A 13527-nucleotide genomic window follows, 5' to 3' on the forward strand; every position below is an offset into this window, starting at 1 on the left:
TCTCTCATTCTCTCTCTCTCTGTCAAAAAAAATCCATAAAAAAAAGATAAAGTAGCACCAGGGCTAATCATAAATGGCACAATTTTCCTTTCTACTTGCTATTTTATGCTGCTACCACTTAATCATAATTGTATTCACTACAATGATCACCAAGTATTTAAATGAAATTGTGGAATATCAGGTATAATTTTTATCTGTGAAATACTAAGATTGACTACAGATGCTCTATGCACATCCAGTCACTTTTAAGCAATGTTTGTATTTCCTAGTGAAATATAAGATGATCCATTTTTCCCGAGTTTCTATAAAAGTCTATGCAGAGGGGCACCTGGGTGGTTCAGCCGGTTAAGCATCCGACTTCAGCTCAGATCATGATCTTATGGTTTGTGGGTTCAAGCCTGGCACCGGGCTCTGTGCTGACAGCTCAGAGCCTGGGGCCTGCTTTACATTCTGTGTCTCCCTCTCTCTCTGCTCCTCCCCTGCTTAAGCTCTGTCTCTCTCTGACTCTCAAAAATAAATAAACATTAAAAAAAAATTTTAATAAAAAAAATTTTTTAAGTGTATGCAGAGAATATTGGACAAGAAGTATAATATCCATCTTTTATGGGTTAAGGCCAAATGAAGGAAAATTTGATAGACCTTATGATATTATAGCTTATTTCTGACTTTAGGCCATACTTGTAAAATGTTGATCAAAGAGACATTGGGTGTTATAAACTCCTTCTTTTATAATTGGAGAAACTGAGAAATGGCAAGTTTCATCATCCCAAAAATAATTTGGTACAAAGTTCAAGTGAGCCTATTATTCTTTCCACTACATTATACATTGGTTTAATACTGGTTTTGCATGTGCTATTTACCTTAGATCCATGGTCACTTGAAAACCCTTTGCCAACATAAAAAAATCAGGACTGACTTGTACCCAGTATATATAGATTCTTTCATATGTAGAAGGTCTGTGATAAATATATATTAATTTGATTTGCCTGTTTAACTTGCAGCAATCGTTATATCTTCATGGTTGATATCATGTTTGTTCATGCTGCAAAAGAAAAATTATTTGAAGCTTTCCACTTCTAAATATTTTATGAAATGATCAATATACTTTTTGTGGTGAAATACAAAAGGCAATGACAACCAGACCTACCAGTAAACCATTTTATATTTTACTTTAATTATCACTCACAAATCTTTAATTATGAGTATAAAGAAGACCTACAAAAATAATTGCCAGCACTTTCCTTTTGATTGTCTTGTGTAATTTAAAATCAATGTTAAAACTAAATAAACATTAAAAAATTTTAAATCAATGTTAATAATTAAGTTATATTTTAGAAATGTAAAACATCTGGGAAAAGACAGTCATCAAATATTATCTTGCAAAAATGCTGCTTTGTTAAGCATTTTGAGATGTAATTTATACTGTCCTCTCTGTCAACTACGCTCATCCCTGTTTCTCCATAGAAGGTTTAATAAAATTATGGAGACAGCCAATTTATGCAGAATTTCCTATGTATCTATTCAACTACAAAAATTACTTGGCTAAATTAGGGCCACAAACCCAATACATAAATCATGAGGTTGTTTTGAGGACTTCTCTTCAGCTGCATAAAATGGAACAATTTATCTTTTTATTTAACCAATAGAAAAATCATACAGATCTTTGGATTAATTATTCATGTCATGGACATCAGTAACGAATCTCTTGCATCAGTTCCCTGTTTCTACATGAAATGAATTTGAAGTTTTTTGCCTTGAAATTGTCTGGGTTTTTTGTGCTTATTATGATATACCTAATTCTAACTAAGCCCAGTGCGTAGCACAGAGTAAACATAAAATATAATTGGTAGAATTATGTTGAATGCTTACCTCAGCATTTATAATCCTTTTGGTATTAAAATATGTGTATTGATATTAAAGTACTGGGCAGATAGATAAAATGTGCATGGTTGGATAGATTACATATATATCTAGATATATGTATACATATACATATCTAGATATATATATATGTGTATATATATGCATATATACATATATATGTATATATGTATATATGTATATACATATGTATATACATATAGATATATATGTATATTTATATATCTAGATATGTATATGTATATATCATTCATCTTTGAAAATATCTGAGGCATTAAATATCTATTTATAATTATTAGATCCCTTAGTGAGTTCAACAATAACCTCTGCACTATTGACAAATATTTTAAGCTCCAGCCATCTTATTTCAAGCAATAGTAAAATTCCAGTGCAATAAATAATTTGTACAGTTTCATAGAAGGTGCTGGCATTTGATTTTGATTCCTAAATATTGGTTTATAACTTCTAATGTATATTTAGATATCAAAATGGTAGCATTCCCAACATCTCTTGGAAAAAGTTCTAAATTCCGATTCTGTGTCTCCCTCTCTCTCTCTGCCCCTCCCCCGTTCATGCTCTGTTTCTCTCTGTCCCAAAAATAAATAAAAAACGTTGAAAAAAAATTTAAAAAAAAAAAAGAAAAAGTTCTATTAAGGAACATAGATTTTGAATGCTAATTCCCATTCTGTAAGTAATATACCAGATGATCCTGACTGAATTCATTAATTTCTTTTTCTTACTGTTGGCTGGGACCATTTTGGAGGCCATTTATATGACTCCAGGAGAAATAGATAAGCCTGTCTTATTGATTTGTCATAACTTCATGTATATTAAGTTAGAGACCTAAAAGATAATAAAAATTTCTGGCAAGCACCAATATTCATTTTTTCTTACTCTTAAGGTAATAGATGATTTTCTAATTATTTTAGTCTTAACCTAGGCCCCCTTCCCCTTTTTCTTATTTCAACCATTATTGTTTAAAATCTTTAGAAAATGTGTTAACATTAATGTTAATAGAATGTAATAGTCAATAGAATGTAATAAATATCATATGATCTTTCTTTTGATTTTGCATGTTTTAGGCCATCTAGGTTATCTCTGTCAACATCAATGATTTTATAGAGGATGACAGATATATAAGATGTAGACATGTGCTGATCTTATAGAAGTACTGGACACGTCCTGAGTAAGGCAGACATTCTAGGGTGACTTTTTAATTTAGCTTTCTGACATCAGCTTTGTTGACTTGATTCTTTGCCAGAAAAGACAGTTATACTTTTAAACTCCCATTCATTAAGAATTCTGGCTAGATAAAACCAATGTCTTCTTAAAAGAAACTGCATATGAATAAACCTGCACTGTGTTAGTTTCATTTACTTCTAGTTTTGTAATAAGTAAAACAACTATAATTAATTAGACAGTATCTATAAAGACTCCTAAACTTAAATGGAATTTAACCAAGGCTATTTCTCATGCTATTAAATAAAAAATTATTCTATTAAAAAAATGTTAACAAATCAGCCAAAGCCTTCAAATAGAGTATTTCTATTTTATCCATGTCAAGATGTAATAAGTAAATTTATTTCATATGCCATAGAAAGATAAGGGAAAATCTCTGGTTAACATTTAGAATCAAAATTCAAATACATCTTCCAGGATCACTTGGTCTTTTCTGGATCTTGCTCTCTTCCCCTTATATGTGCATGGATCAGCTGATCTCAAATGGTCTTGAAATCAAGGACTTCTTAACACTAAGGAAGCAAATTTGGGCCTTTGATCACAAGTATTCACACTCACAACAGGGAGAAACTAAAAGAGAAGAAGGTCATACAGCTGCAGAAGGAAAAGCTTTTTGAAAATTCCAAATATATGTTGAAAACATGAAATAAAACCACGTGATTCTGTTTTTGAGGCTACTAATTATCATTCTAAAATCATTACTGAAAAATTATTGCACCAAAAGCATATTTAATGTATTTTTATTGTTAATTCATGTTGAACCACCTGGTAGAAAATCCTCAGAATGATCTCCATTTCTGCTTGCCCAGGAAATACTTGGGTTGAAGAAAAGTCAACTTCATCAATAAACATATGTATGCATGTGCCAACATAAAGGTGGCAAACTATTAGATTCTCTCAAATCTGTACAAAAACAACAAAGTTAGCAGCATACTGAGCTCCCTAGCTGTCTGAGTTTCCCACACTGGGGTTCTTTTACTGACAAGAAGCTATGATTTGTGTTACCAAAAAATGTCAGCTCCTAATTCGGATGGAGCTGAGATGAATTATACATAGGTCATTAGAAGTGGTGTGGTCTACAGTGAAAGGGATCTCAACAAAATTCAACCACTGACATGCTGAGTGCTTTGAATAAATCAATCATTAGCCATCTGCCTTGATATAGGCATTGAAAAATGGGGGTGCGTAGAGAACTACTTATTAATATATGCCTGTAAATTATTTTGAACTTCTCTTAGCAAAAACATCAAAGAAAAAGAAAATATTCCAAATTATCTATAGTTACCATTATTTCATTTTCTTGTGGACTAAAATGTTTCTCCTACATTTTGAGTCCCTGTTGCCCAGCTGTTCCTGCTGATTTGTTTTCTAAATGACCACTTCTAATGATTTTTTGGTCATCTCTTATAGGATATTGTATATCATTCCCTATCTAGAAAACACAAAAAAGAAGTAGGGGGATGAGGAGTGGGGGCAAGGGGTGTGGTCTGCATCATTATAACATTTATGTCAAGCAGCAGGGAAGTCCCAATTAAGGAGGGTACAGTTACTTCCCTTTATAGGAAATCTTATACTCCGTAAGAGAGATCTAGGCACAGGCTAGGATTGGGACTAAGAACAGGAAAAAAAATGACACAGAACACTCTATAACCGTGAGACAGACTGTGATAGATATTTCCACTAAGAATCCAAATAGCCAAGTATTACAGAGTTCTTAAGTTCTAAGTGGAGGAACCATTGAGCTACAATGGCAGTCAGATGAAATCCAAAATCCTGAAAGTAGTAAAACCAAAGAGAATCAAGGTCACCTATCAAAAGCAGTGACACTGAGAATAATGCCAAGAATTCTAGTAGACTCTCATGGACCCAGCTATCTAACAGACACATTCTACTGGTAACAGAGAAATGCAACTGAGAATAAATGTAATCTGTTTAAAAAAAAAATGCATCATCTCCCCTGGGAAAGTAGCTCAAAAGACATACTTGTTTATATTGTTTAAATCTATCACAACCAAAACCCCATCTTGCATATATCATCAAGCAAAATAAACAGGCTTTTCTAGGATACAAACTTCCTGTGAAGAAATATGGCTAAGACTGGCAATAATATGAACCCATGAAGCGGAAGATTATTCCTATATTCCCAACTCACCTTCCTCAGAGATCTTTGAGAGAACACTGTATGAGGAGAGAGACACCATGAGGATTGACATTGCTGAAGAGACTCCAGTAGCAAAAACTGTTAAAAACTAAACCATAAGCAGGGAGACTCAATCTGAGCCACAGAAGAAAAATAAGACAAATAAAATTTTTATAAACCAAATTCTGCTTGTCTTGGACATTTTGCAAATGGAAAACATTATATTAAATCTTAAGTTATTTATCTAAGGTTGATACTTTACATTTGAATTTACACCACCACCATTTCATAACATCAAAGCAAGTCTGTTTAAACTTTTCTTCCCTCATCCTCATACCAACATGAAAGCTGAATAGGAAAAACCGATCTGGCCAACTGTAGGTAACTTAATGTATTCTTGTCCATATTTCAAAATGAACTGTCAGGACTGTGGAGAGAGAGGGGAGAGGGGAAAGAGTGCATCTAAAACATAATAGTGAACAATGTATACCTGTTGAGGATCTGGTCAAGATGACCAGCAGCTGACCATTAAAGCTGCCACCCGTAATTGAAAATATTGAAGTTGCCCAATTTTGAGCACCCTCATCCATAGCAAAAGCCCATGGAATGCCAGCTGTCATTGTGTTGGCGCAGGCAGTATTGTTTCTTCTCCTGCCAGGCACACACATCTCATTTGCTTCCCCCAGTTATTTTTCCAAGCCAACCAGCCCTCCGGACAGCTCTCCCTGCTGTATCTGAGATGCAGTCTTTTGAGATTTCCTACCTAACTTGACTTCAGTATACTTCAGTGGGAATAAGCTAAAATTTACTAGACATTAGAAGAAGTTTTTATTGTTGTTGTTATTATTCTAAAGGTAATATAAAAAAGAGGCAGGGCCTCCACCTACAGCCATGTGGCTTAGACTGCATACCACACAATACCATGCAACTCCATGGGATGACATTGATATGGACTATGATGTCACTGGTGCCTCCAAAAGTTGTAAAATTCAGTGGCTCTATCCTGTGGCCTATTACAGTATAGAGAGTTTAACAATCAGATAAAACCTGTTCGTTCTTCTCAGACATCTTCCTAGCATTCTTCCTAAAAACTTATGTAAATCTCTCTTTTATTTTCAAGGTATACAGAGAATATCTGTACAATATGATTTCCATATTCTTTCATGATACATTATTAAAAGAACTAAAGAGGGAGAAAATCTTAAATATCTGATTTTCTTTACCAAAGAGAACATTTCAAAAAGAAAGAAAGGTGTTTAGTTTTGTTTTTCAGCTGGTATATTCACCAGAATTCAACAAGAATATTCTTTTTTTTTAATTTTTTTAATGTTTATTTATTTTTGAGACAATGCAAGAGACAGAGTGCAAGTGATGGAAAGACAGACAGAGGGAGACAGAGAATCTGAAGCAGGCTCCAGGCTCTGAGCTGTCAGCACAGAGCCTGAGGCAGGGCTCGAACTCACAAATTGTGAGATCATGACCTGAGCCGAAATCGGATACTTAACCGACTGAGCCACTCAGGTGCCACAAGAATATTCTTTATTTTAATGTTGTAATTGTTTAAATTGTATTTTCTGAAAAGAACATTTTAAATCTGCACATAGTCTTCACTATGTTATTAATTCATCAAGTTAAATAATTTTAGACTTAAATTGTTCTATTTACATCTACTACTCTTAAAAAGACAAGAAAATGATTGAATTTTTATTGGATTTAGTTTGCCTTTTTCCCAATCATTAAATGTGGAACAATTGTTTACAAGTGCTGTTGTAAATCTAAAAATGTCAATCTTGGGGCGCCTGGGTGGCTCAGTCGGTTAAGCGTCCGACTTCGGCTCAGGTCATGATCTCATGGTCCGTGAGTTCGAGCCCCGCGTCGGGCTCTGTGCTGACATCTCAGAGCCTGGAGCCTGCTTCAGATTCTGTGTCTCCCTCTCTCTCTGCCCCTCCCCCACTCATGCTCTGTCTCTCTCTGTCTCAGAAATAAATAAACATTAAAAAAAATTTTAATAAAAAAATAAAAATAAATTAATTAATTAAAATGTCAATCTTTATGATTGTCCCCTATTATATTTAAAAAGTGAAGGCCCTTGGGAATGATGTATGTCCTTCTCCTATTCCCCCAAGCAACACTGAGAAGAAAAAAGTCCCAAATATATTTTTAAAAATCTCACCAATACCCTCCCCCCCAATCTGAAGGATGTGGTCTAGCGAGGAGAAAGTGTGACAACACAGAGGATATACAATGTCCTTCTAGATTTGAAACCCTTTTCCCCACAATAGATCATAACACACCAGAAGCCAAAAGTACTCCCTAAATTACAATTTGGTTTTCTCTCACTTAAAATTAAGCAGGAAAGACTCATGTAGTGACTTACCAAAAATAATTGAACCCACTGCAAATGCTTAGCAAAACTGAATCTTAAAAGGGGAAAATCAAGAACACACTAAAAGGTTGATCAACTTGGTAAAAGAAAATTAGAAAGCCTGTGTGAAGATCACCTGCTTTTTGCAATTAAATAGCACCAGAATTACCTGGAAGACTTCTTACATTTTTACCTTTACTTTCAGCTCCACAGACAGTGGAAGCAAGGCAGAGAGGCAACTGGAAAGAGAGAGATGGATGAGAGCTGCCGGAAATGAGAGCTTAGCAGAACAGAATGTGAAATCCAAGGACGTTTTCCAAGAGGTAGGGATAAAGATCTGATAACAATGACCTCTATGAGGTACACTGGGAAGTTCCCATAGCCCAGTACACTCCCCTGACTCAGGACCCTCTGCTGTGTTTCTCTTGCCCCAACATTCAGCCCCATTGGACTGGGTCCTGAGAAAACTTAAGCCTGGCTATCTTCTTCATGTGCCCATTTGCCCTTTAGGAAGGCTCTTTGATGTTTGACTCTCACCAAATTACGGAGCACAGCTAACTGCTGGCCCCTCAATCCTTGCCTCACCAGCGGAGGAAACACACCAGCCTGACTCCTGCCTTCAGTATTTTCTGAACAGGAGGTGAGCACAAGTCTCCTCATGTTGCAAACAGCTTTGATTTAATGGATGGTTCTTTTGTGTCCGCCTCCCCCCACTTGCCTTGAGGAAGTGGGAATGAACTACCCTCTCCTATCCTTTTCCTTCCCATGAGTGAGAGGGAAAAAAATGCCACAGTACTCCCCACTCCTAAAAATTCTCTTTAAAGAACTCAGCTGATACATTTCTAGCCTTTTTTTTAAGTTTACTTCTATTTATTTTGAGAGAGAGAGAAGAGAGAGAGAGAAGAAAGAGAACTCACACTCATGAGAGTGGGGGAGGGGCAGAGAGAGAGGGAGAGAAGAGAATCCCACTGATAGTGCAGAGCCTGCCACAGGGCTTAATCTCACAGACCAAACTCATGAACCATGAGATCAGGACCTGAGCCAAAATCAATAGTCAGATGCTTAACCGACTGAACCACCCAACTTCTCCCCTAGCCCTTTTTAATATAGACTAGAGTTGAGTGATGTTCACAGATCTATATGATCGCATATTAAGTGTGTGCTGCAAAGATATATCTAGTCCATCGATTCAGATGAAGTACTTATCATCCAATGGCCTCAACTTTGAGATTTAGCCAATGTTCTGAACTATTTACTTTACTATCCTATTTACTTTATGTTACATGGTACTTGAAATATTTTGTTTATAACATTTGTTTGTGGCCCCATATTTTGGCTTAGTCTAACATTTACTAAACCAGAATGCCTTGTTGTTCTTCAAAGATTGGAAAAAAATGATCTACCTACATTTTAGTCTCACAGAGGGGCCATGATTTGATTCTTTTGGTTCAATGATTCACAGAAATGTCAAACAAGAAATTTTTTTATTAGTTAAAACAACCAATTTTTGCTAAACTTTAATTTTAATGTCATGAAATTAGATATTTCCCCATAATTTCAGATTTTCTTTTAAAATATCAAAAGAGGTGAGATATGGTTAGGCCTATTAAATGTATCTTCTAAATGCTGTGGTTTTCTTTCAAAACCAAAGTGTCTACCCTTCTGTCTGGAACACAGTATGGATGCTCATATCCACAGACTTGCAGATAGCTTTGGAGGCAAAAAGTAAGAAGCGTATCATTGTAGGGAGAACTTGGATTCTAAGTTGTGTGACTTTTGGCAAGGCACTCAATTTCACTAGGCTACACTTTTTAAAATATACAGTTGATGCCCCTCAAAACCCATGTTTCCCTCTTCTTTCTAGGTGCACAACTGAACTACATTTCCTAGCTTCCCTTACAATTAAATGTGGCCATGTGGCTGAGTTGTAATCAATAAAATGTGAACAGAAGTGATGTGTGCCTTGAAGGTTTTATCCCATGAAAAGGTCCCAGATACACACCTCTATGTTCTCTCTTCTGGCTGGCTAGAAAGGAGATGACCCTCAGGGAGACTATGACAGCCCTGCTTATTGGACACAAACCTTTGTGCCTTCTCAGAATGTCTGATTATCTCATTCTTTCCAAAGATAACAGTCACTGGCTGGACCACTCTGCAGCTGCCTTATACTGGTGCCATGGATAAGTTCTTCAAGCTAGCTGGAGCTCTGGGTGAATCTTCGTGCCTGCAGGGCCCTGTGGCCCAGTCATGCCCCTTATTGCTGTCACCCTCTCCACTTCTGCATGAAACACCACACTGAATCTGCAGAGGCTGGCTTGCTAAACAGTCACTGCAGGCCAGACCACACAACCTAGAAGTGCTAAGGAATTAGAGCATGAAACTTGACCACTGAGAAACATGAAATAGGAAGACCAGCCTTGGGATGGAGAAATAGCTCCACATTTAGAGAAGCCCTTTCTGCTGAGTTTCTTTTCTTCTAGCATGTGTTGAAAAAAATGTCTAAGGGGGATTTTCCACTGTTCTCCCTCTCCCGAACCCAGCTGCCTTATTATGCCTTTTTTCTACTTATCCATTGTGTTTAATGTACTTCTTTACTTTTTTTATATATGTTTCTAGATGCCTGCCTTCTTATATGGTCTACTTCTATTCCAGAGTGGTGATATTCCAATCCATGTATATTTTAGAGAGGAGGCAAGTATTATACATTATTTTTCATGAGTTAGCTCTTCCCCTATGCTTGAAGGGTCTGTTTGGTTAGCAGTAAAGTGATGGAGAATATATTTATCTTAATACTCAGACTATTTGAAGTAGGAAGAGTGTGATGACAACTCTAGGTCAATAGCTTTAAAAACATGCACTCTAAATGAACAAAAACTTCCCCTGTTGTGAGAGGGGGATGAATTTAGTAAAAAGAACAAGGACATAGATAACTGTGCTACTCATCTGAGTACTCATCTGAGTAGCAAAAGGAGTGCCTGAACTCCCCAAAAGTACTCGAAGCAGATTTTATTCCTCACAGGTGTTATGTGTATCCTTTGCTTTCTTCCTGGGCCCTCCTTACACCAAGCTTCTAATTTTGTTTTGTGCCCAAATTTAGCAACCATCTCCACTTACTAACCATATCATTAACTTGTTTATGTTTCAAGCTCTCACCATAATATGTGAATAGTATTTACTTCTATAGGTTGTTGGGAGGATAAGATATGATAATGTGCTTAGAATGTTCTAATATACGACCTGTCACATGGTAAATACTCAATATAGTATGTTGGGTCTGTCCCTTTCTATGATCTTCATCTCTGTAGACAGATGAAACCATGAGTCCATGCTGAGCATGATCAGGAAATATAGATCATATCTGACTGTAAGTAAGAAAGTTAAACTATTCTTGCCATTTGTGTGTGAGGGTCCAGAGGGAGGAGAGTTACCTATTATATGAGTAAATAGACTGCTTACAAACATCTGCTTTGATAAGGCCAGTGCTTCTCCTAGAAAATCAAATCCTGCATTAATGGGTTTGCCTTCTTTCTAGGTCACACAGGAAAGTATAGAATCTGGCCTGAAAGTTTCTCTATTCCTTTAAATCATTGCAAATTTCTGCATTTATCTTTCAAAGACAAAACAAAGCATTAAAAGAAGTCAGGCAAGTAGAAAAGAAACTGTACCACAGGATGCTTTCTGTTCATTGACGACTGAATGGAGATTTAAATAAAACAGGGAGGTAGACAACTTAGTTAAATGATATGAGTGTGATTAATGTTTTAAGCAATTTCTAACCAAGTCAGAGCGTGTATTTTTACTATTTGTTAACAGACCCTAGAGCCCTTGGTCCAGTTAGTTTTGATAGGCTCCAACCGGAATCCTTAAAAATAAACAAAACCTCACTTCCTGAACTAGAAACAAAGGAGTTAGGCAAATAATAAAGTAAAGGAATTAATCATTGTTGCTGTGTATATTTTATATCAATTTCTATTTCTGACTAAGCTCATTTCTCATAGATATGTCACCTAGAGTCTCCAAATATATATATATAAATATTTATAAATATATATATATATATAAATATATAAATACATATATATATATATATATATATATATATTTACCTCCATCTGTAAAATGGGATCATACCGCCATATTACTGTGGGATCCTGTCTCCCAACAGGCAGAAAAATCCTAAAGCAATTAGTATCTAACCTCTTCACATAGCTAATGCCGTTCATTGGTCACCTATTCTGGTATCTAGTAATCCAAATAGTGGTAAATAAATAAAAAGACAAATAAGGTTTGGGTTTTTTTTAAATCTATATATTGTGTCCATTTTAGTTCAGGCAATATCAACAAACACTTATTGCTTACATTTCTTACCATGTGCAGACAAAAATATTAGGTGCCACATTTAGTTTATTCAGGTTAAGCATGGTGCTGGTGGGACCGCATTTGTAAAATCAAGCTTCAAATGATCCATTTAATATAAATCTATTATCTGGGCACAGAGTATTTACCGAACCCTGGCACTACAAAATTAAAGTTATCCTTTTCTTGCAGAACAGGAAAACCAAGGAAGATATTATGGCTCCATTAGACGAAAGAATGAAGGCATGAACCTACAAAAGGTGAGCTAGTACCCCTTTAGGGAAAGACACAAATCATCTACTGACTACCATACCATCAAGTTTTCCCCCTGCACACATCTGATAGAGAAATTCTGATCACTAATTAGGTACCTATAAGTCTGAGCTTTGTAAAGCTTTTATTCAGATTAAAATTTTTTTGACTAACTGCCACATTCTGATAGTGGTACATGTAGCAGGATCTAGGAGTTTCATTTCTAACCCTATTCACTTGTCTTACTCTTATGATGACACCATTTAAACAGAGGCTTTATTATATCCTTCCTTACAGCTTACCCTCATGAACACCACATATAAATAGTTTTAATAAAGTATTTCCTGTTGCTGTAAATAATTTTCATATTGGATGAATCTTGGCTGCCCAAGAGTAACAAACGGGAAGAAGAGAAAGAAGTACCAGAATGGTTGATAGACCCTGGTTGCCAAAGTTTAAAAATAGGATTCTTTCTCTGAGGTCAGATACCCAATACTATATTTTTTATCACTAATGTCTTTAAAATGTTTTTTTTAATGTTTATTTATTTTTGAGTGAGAGAGTGCACGTGCACAGAGAAGGGTCAGAGAGAGAGAGAGACAGAGACAGAGACAGAGACAGAGACAGAGACAGAGAGACAGAGACAGAGAATCCCAAGCAAGTCTCCTCCATGCTGTAAGCTCTTAGTGCAGAGCCTTATGCTAGGCTCGAACTCGTGACCTGATCCTAAATCAAGAGTTGGAGTCTTAACGGACTGAGCCACCCAGGAGGCTCAGTAAGTTGTTTTTGTTTTTTGTTTTTATCTGAATGTTATATTTTTGATTTAGTCAATGTGGTTTGAATTGTGGAGTTAAATACCTGTTTGACTTACTTTGACATTGAGGATGTCAGAGAGGAATCTTTAATAATTGCAAATTTTTATACATTCTGTTAGTAATGGCTGTGGTTTCATAAATGTTTCTAAGTGTTCAAATTTAAAAAGCCATTAGGACTTTGGAAATATAGAATAAAACTAATTTTAATGTATCAAATTACCTTCAAATTTTTCTACAGTTTTTACTCAGTTAGAAAGAACTCCTAAGTCTGTAAACTTTTGGGTTTTAAATTTTTAGGAATTTATTTCATTAATTTTCTGGAGGAAATGCACATGTTATATGAAAGCAGAACCTCTAAAAGAAGCAGAGTTGCTGAACTCGTCCTATTTTCTCTAACCGGGTTTTAAATAGGAGTACATAATTAAAGATCATGTTCTATTTTTTTCTGTTCATTTGGAATATGAGAAACAGAACTGAAG

General features: G+C 35.6%; 1 long non-coding RNA gene across 10 annotated transcripts in view; it reads left to right on the forward strand.

Moving 5' to 3' along the window:
* Positions 1-10319, forward strand: part of LOC109502461 — a 306856-nt gene extending 296537 nt beyond the window's left edge. For 9 of the 10 annotated variants that reach the window (XR_006583356.1, XR_006583355.1, XR_006583352.1 and 6 more), the window contains 2 exons: positions 7831-7948; positions 10242-10317. This is a non-coding gene — a long non-coding RNA (uncharacterized LOC109502461). Of the gene's footprint in view, positions 1-7830; positions 7949-8135; positions 8266-10241 lie in introns of all 10 variants that reach the window. The other variant, XR_006583358.1, reaches the window with a different exon arrangement.
* Positions 10320-13527: the final 3208 nt, after the last annotated feature.

This window comes from Felis catus, chromosome A1 (assembly GCF_018350175.1).
Source record: "Felis catus isolate Fca126 chromosome A1, F.catus_Fca126_mat1.0, whole genome shotgun sequence".
Classification (NCBI taxonomy): Eukaryota; Metazoa; Chordata; class Mammalia; order Carnivora; family Felidae; genus Felis; species Felis catus.